We start from the raw sequence: 6,000 nt of genomic DNA on the forward strand, positions 1-6,000 counted from the left end.
ATTACAGGAAATGTCAACAAGATATGTAATTTGGGGGAGAAACAGTGATGGATTTCCAACAAGCCAACTTTCATTTAGAAATGAGCAGAGGGACAATGAGGGAACAGGTGTGGGATGCTTTGCAATGAAAATGGAATTTCTAATTGGGCACAGTACTTAGTTTAGGGACACAGTGGCTCAGTGGCTAAGATGCTGAGCTTGTCAATCAGAAAGGTCAGAAGTTCGGCGGTTTGAATCCCTAGTGAGTGAGCTCCCGTTACTTGTCCCAGCTTCCGCCAACCTAGCAGTTCAAAAGCATGTAAAAATGCTGGTAGAAAAATAGAAACCACCTTTGGTGAGAGGGTAACAGCGTGCTGTGCGCCTTCGCCATTTAGTCATGCCTGCCACATGACCACAGAGATGTCTTTGGACAGCGCTGGCTCTTCGGCTTTGAAATGGAGATGAGCACCGCCCCCTAGAGTCAGGAATATGTGTGAGGGGAACCTTTACCTTTATTTATACGTCACTAGGATTACACTGCAGGTATCCAGTATCCTTTTTAAATTTGAAAAAATGGAATGACTCCTATTTAATTGGGGTTAACTCAGGCACCTGATAAGCATAGGTTGCTTGCCCATTTCTCATTAAATAACCCCCAGTGATTCATGCATCATGCTAAGCCATAAAGCATGATTTCCTAGTACCGTGGCTAGGTCCACCCAACATACTGAAACCTCACCAAGCAACATCATATGGCTTACAGTAATGGATAAAACCAGCTGGTTTTTAGGAGCTAAAAACTTCAGTATGCAATGGATGTTTGTGTGTACAAGGTTTCCAGTCCAGTTTCTGGCATAGCCGGTTGGGAAAGCCTCTGCGTAGAAACAGATCTTCTGTTCATCTCAGAAGATAAGACTTGGCTAGGGGAGCCAAAAGGATTATGCAGTTAAAGTAATTTTCAATGTCTCTGTGTGCCCTTTTTAAAAGTTTCTTAGTTTGCCTTGTCCTTTTCCATATGCCTCAATAAGCAAATAATATAAATCTGGCTACATAGAGTCAGCAAACATAGAGGGCTGTCATATGTGGATTGCAAAAATGTGAAAGTTTTACTAAATTCCTGGGCCATCATATTAGCCATACATTATCCATGCAAAAAATAAAATAAAATAAAATAGTAGGTTGCCATAAATCTTTCTCAAGTTCATGGGTGTGTATATAAAGTGTGTCATCAGCAGTATTCAAATAAGAGCACACTTTTTAAGCTATAATATGCTAAGCAATACGTTGTACTATGTGGGAAATTATTCCATGAAATTATTCCTGACATGTATTTATTTTGGTGACAGATAGTTGGGTGCAAAGGGAACAAAGTACAGAGACTAATAGCCTTCCTCCAAGACTCTACTCTAAGTAAGTCCTCCTTGCATTTTTTTTTAGGAGGGTGGTGCAGTTCAAACGTTGAACCAAATTTTACATGAAAGCAGATGCAGCCAGATGTTGGCAGGCGATGCCAATAATTAATTGGAGGAGCGGTACCCTGCTTTGGGTCCATGCATCCAGCAGAGGGCGCACCAGAGAAGAATCAGGCAAAGAGGCCATCCTTGTAATTGTTTCCATCAAAATATGTAGCTCCATGCTTTTGTGTGCATATTTACATTCTGGAATGTGGTTCAGAATGCAGGCATCAGATTTAAAACTTTGTTTCTACTTATCGACACACTGGAGACCCTGGTTGATTTGCAAGCTGCTCTATTTACAGATGCAAGCTGTTAAATGGTTGGATTTAATTGTCATACTAGAGTGAGCCTGGGCATGTTACTTATTTATTTATTGCTCCCTTGTTTTCTTTTCAAATGTAAAACACAGAGTTGTGAAAAACAAATGGAGAAGGGAAACTGGCATTTTTTGCGGGGTGGGTGGCCACAGTTGTTGAATACTATGAAACATTCTACATGTTTAGAAATACATATTTACAATTTATATTAATATTTTTGCTAGAAATATTAAATTTGGCATTTCACCCATATGAGAATCTTTAAAATGACTTCATGTACTTGAACTCCACAGTGAAACGCCAAGGCAACAATCCTGCAAGGTTGACTAGCATTACTTGGAGAAAGTAGGTATTTTTTTACTGAAAGATTTAGATATGCCATTGAAAAAATGTGTGTGGGGGTACATCCATTCTTTTCTCTCTTCGATATATTATTTTAGCTTGCTTTATGTAGAATAGCAGAGTTGGAAGGGACCTTGGAGGTCTTCTAGTCCAACCCCCTGCTTAGGCAGGAAACCCTACACCACTTCAGACAATTGATTATCCAATCTCTTGTTTAAAACTTCTTGGAGTGTTGGAGCATTCACAACTTTTGGAGGCAAGTTGTTCCACTGATTAATTGTTCTAACTGTCAGGAAATTTCTCCTTAGTTCTAAGTTGTTTCTCTCCTTGATTAGCTTCCACCCATTGCTTCTTGTTCTACATTCAGGTGCCTTGGAGAATAGTTTGACTCCCTCTTCTTTGTGGCAGCCCCCGAGATATTGGAACACTGCTATCATGTCTCCCCTAGTCCTTCTTTTCATCAAACTAGACATATCCAGTTCCTGCAACCGTTCTTCATATGTTTTAGCCTCCAATCCCCTAATCATCTTTGTTGCTCTTCTCTGCACTCTTTCTAGCATCTCAACATCTTTTTTATATCATCAAGAAACCACAGCAGTTTACTCATAGTTTACTCAAAAGAAAGGAATGTTTATTATCAGAGTTTTCTTCAAACCTTTTCCAGGTCTCTTGTTAGACCCATTTTGCAGATAAGGATTAAAAGAAGGAGGCTGAAAGACAAAATCTATAAATTCCGGATTGAGATTAACTCAGAACTGAAGCTCTCTGGTTCAATCCCTCATATTCACTTAGATAAAAATCTGCATATTTTTTTTTACTGTTTCAAGTATTAAATGGTGACCCAGTAAAGTAAAACATCATTACACATGGACAGCTACAATTTAATGGGAAAACCCGACTACCATAATGGTGATTGTTGCTTTCTTCTGCATAAAGAAAATTTTGACCTGTCCCAAATTACTATCTGAAGTGCTATGGACCTAATACAGTATAAATCGATAGAGCCCCATTTGAATTCCTATCTGTGAACAAGCAGGCTTTGTTGATGTGTGTATGAAAAGCAAATTTATATTTTTCCAGATGGCAGCAGAGTCTGGTCTCTCAGATTTTTCAGCTTGGAATTTCTAGCCCTACACAGAATACAATTCTTCATCTTTCCAGAAGTAAGCCCAACTGAGTTCCTTCAACTTTAAGGTAAGTGAGTATAGAACTGAGTATAGAACATTCAAGGGTGGGCTTCAAAAATTTCAGCAATGGGTTCTCTGCCCGGTTGCTGGGTGGGCAGGGCCATTGTGGGTGTGGCCTAGTTGGCCTCCTGCACCATGGCGGGTGGTGTGGGTGTGTCTTCCCATCCTCCCCAGGTTCTGGAGGCTTTCCTTGAGTCTCTGGGAGGGCGAAAACTGCCATGTTCCGGAGGCCTATTTCCAGCCTTCCAGAACTTCTGGAAGGCCCGTTTCCCCCCTCCCTGAGTCTCTGGGTGGGCCCTGCAGTTACCTCGCATCCAAAATGGGTCACATGGAGACTCACATGGGGGTGTGGGAGTGGGAGGGGCCAGCCAGGGGTGGGATTTGGAGGTTCTTCAAACCAGCCATAATGTTAGTTATGGGTTCTCCCAAACCAGGGCGAACCTGTAGCAGCCCTCTCCTGAGAACATTGCTGATTAGTGTTCCAAGGGCTAGATTGTGCCAGGGGTGGGTTTCAACCGATTCGCGGCGGTCCCTGCGAACCGGTTGGTCGCCGAACCCGGAAGTAAGTAACTTCTGGGAACGGCTAAGAGCGCGCCTGCCCGCCCGCGGTCCTTACCCGGTTTTGACAAGTTCTGCACTTCCACCATGTGCAAGACGCATACAGCGCCTGCGCAATCGTCCAGGAGCAGCTGGAGCGTCTTGCAGACGCTAGTACGCATACATGCACCGCGCGCGTGCATGAGGACACCCCCGGCCCCGTTCCAACCGAACCGGTTAGAACAGGGCGAGAAACCCACCCCTGGATTGTGCCCATCATCAGAAAGAGGGGCATTCAAATTCATTTGCTCCAAAATGGAGACACCTCCTTATAGCACAATTCTGAGCATTTGTCAATACAAAATCATTTACTGTAGTGGAGAGGACCTCTTCAAATTCTCGGGAAGTGAAAAATTGTTTGCCATCAACTTGCATTCTCTGAACTGTTTTTCATGCAGGCATTGGATAAAAGCTTGTCTCTGTTATTTTCTGTCCCTTAAAATGACACTGCCATGTCCATAAATTACAAAAAAAGACTACAGGTAGCCCTCAACATACAACAGTTCATTTAGTGACCATTCAAAGTTACAGTGGCCCTGAAAAAAGTGACATGGCCATTTTTCACCTGACCGTTGCAGCATCCCAGTGGCCACTTGATCAAAATCCAGATGCTTGGCAAATGTCTCATATTTATGACATTTGCAATGCCTTGCGGGGTCATATGATCAGCCTCTGCAACCTTCTGATAAGCAGAGTCAACGGAGAAACCAGATTCACTTAACAGCCATTACTAACTGAACAACTGCCATGATTCACTTAACAATTGTGGCAAGAAATAGGGAAAAATGAACTTAACAAATGTTTCACTTAGCAACAGAAATGTTGGACTCAATTGTGGTGGTGAGCAGAGGACTTCCTGTATTTATTTGCACCCTCTATTGTCAAGGAACCAGTTTACCTAAATTCGGTCTCCATGTTTGACTTTTGATCATCACCTTGACTCTTTTTTAAATTTCACCTTGTACAACAGTTTTCTGTTGTGAAACAGGGATCAACTCCCAATTCCTTAACAGCAACAACAGGAATATAATATTTGCATTTACATTAGACTGAATCGGTTCTAAATAAGAGAGTAAAAGAATTCGGATATGCAGAAATTGGCTCAAGATGGCGTCAACAGGACAACACAGAGATAACTAGATTTGCTTTTATCACCAATAGTGACTAAGAAGGAAACTTCCCCTTCCTTTCGGGACTTCCCTGGAATATGCAAAAAAAAAGACAAAAAAACCCCTATCCTGATGTCAAGTTTTTAAAGATAAAAGGACATTTGAAAAAACCCTTCAGCTGCACATTCTCAAACCCAGAGGCATGAATTGCATTCAAACAGGCAAAGATGTCTGTTTGTACATATAATCTAAATTGTTGTTTTTCAACCTTCTCAAATTGAAGATCGGTTGGCTGGGGAACTCTGGGAGTTGAAGTCCACCCATCTCCAACTTGGCAAGGTTGAGAAACACTGAACTAAATGGTCCTGCATGGCAAACCTGATGGCAAATTTTAGCTCTGATATACAATGCTGGCTGAAAACTATGGAAATTGAAGTCCAGCACACCTGAACAAACCCTGTTAGGCAAAGAGTATTTTAAACACCCCAAAAGCAGGATTAGTTGGCTTCTTCTAATTGCAGAAAGAATGACATCTATTGGAGGTAAAGTCAGAGTAGGGCTACCTTTTGCTCAGGAGGTGAGAAAATCTCTGACAAAATGCATTTCTCCAGGGCTGAAAATAATAGGACCCCACTGCCAAACCAGCGTTAACTCACAAAATTAGGAACAATTATTTTCCCTGTTAAAGGTAAGCGGCACTCTTTCCTCCTTGGAAATTCTCTTAAGAGTCAGGGTGGCGCTGTGGTTAAGATTAAGATGATGAGCTAGTATCAAGAAGAGCCAGGATCAAGTCTGTCTACATCCATGGTAGCTTTCTGCAAACAATTGGGCTGATCATTAGCTCTTGACCTACTTCAATGAGCTTTTGCTGTGATAAAGAAACGAAGGCAGAAGGATATAGCTGTGATAAAGAAACGAAGGCAGAGTGATTTCCCAAGCAACGGTCTAATAGTAATCTAACAACTGGCGTCAAAGCCTGCCAAGGATGTCGCTTTCACAGAAACATTTAATC

General features: G+C 41.9%; 1 protein-coding gene across 1 annotated transcript in view; it reads left to right on the forward strand.

Moving 5' to 3' along the window:
- Nucleotides 1–3,229, forward strand: part of TMEM260 (transmembrane protein 260) — a 67,714-nt gene extending 64,485 nt beyond the window's left edge. The window contains exons 17-19 of the transcript XR_015698375.1: nucleotides 1,326–1,389; nucleotides 2,047–2,098; nucleotides 3,176–3,229. The gene's annotated coding sequence lies outside the window, so the exon portion shown is untranslated. The remainder of the gene's footprint in view (nucleotides 1–1,325; nucleotides 1,390–2,046; nucleotides 2,099–3,175) is intronic.
- Nucleotides 3,230–6,000: the final 2,771 nt, after the last annotated feature.

The sequence above is a fragment of the Thamnophis sirtalis genome, unplaced genomic scaffold (assembly GCF_051295495.1).
Source record: "Thamnophis sirtalis isolate CommonGarterSnake01/CBP01778 unplaced genomic scaffold, rThaSir2_p1.2 scaffold_1, whole genome shotgun sequence".
Lineage (NCBI taxonomy): Eukaryota > Metazoa > Chordata > Lepidosauria > Squamata > Natricidae > Thamnophis > Thamnophis sirtalis.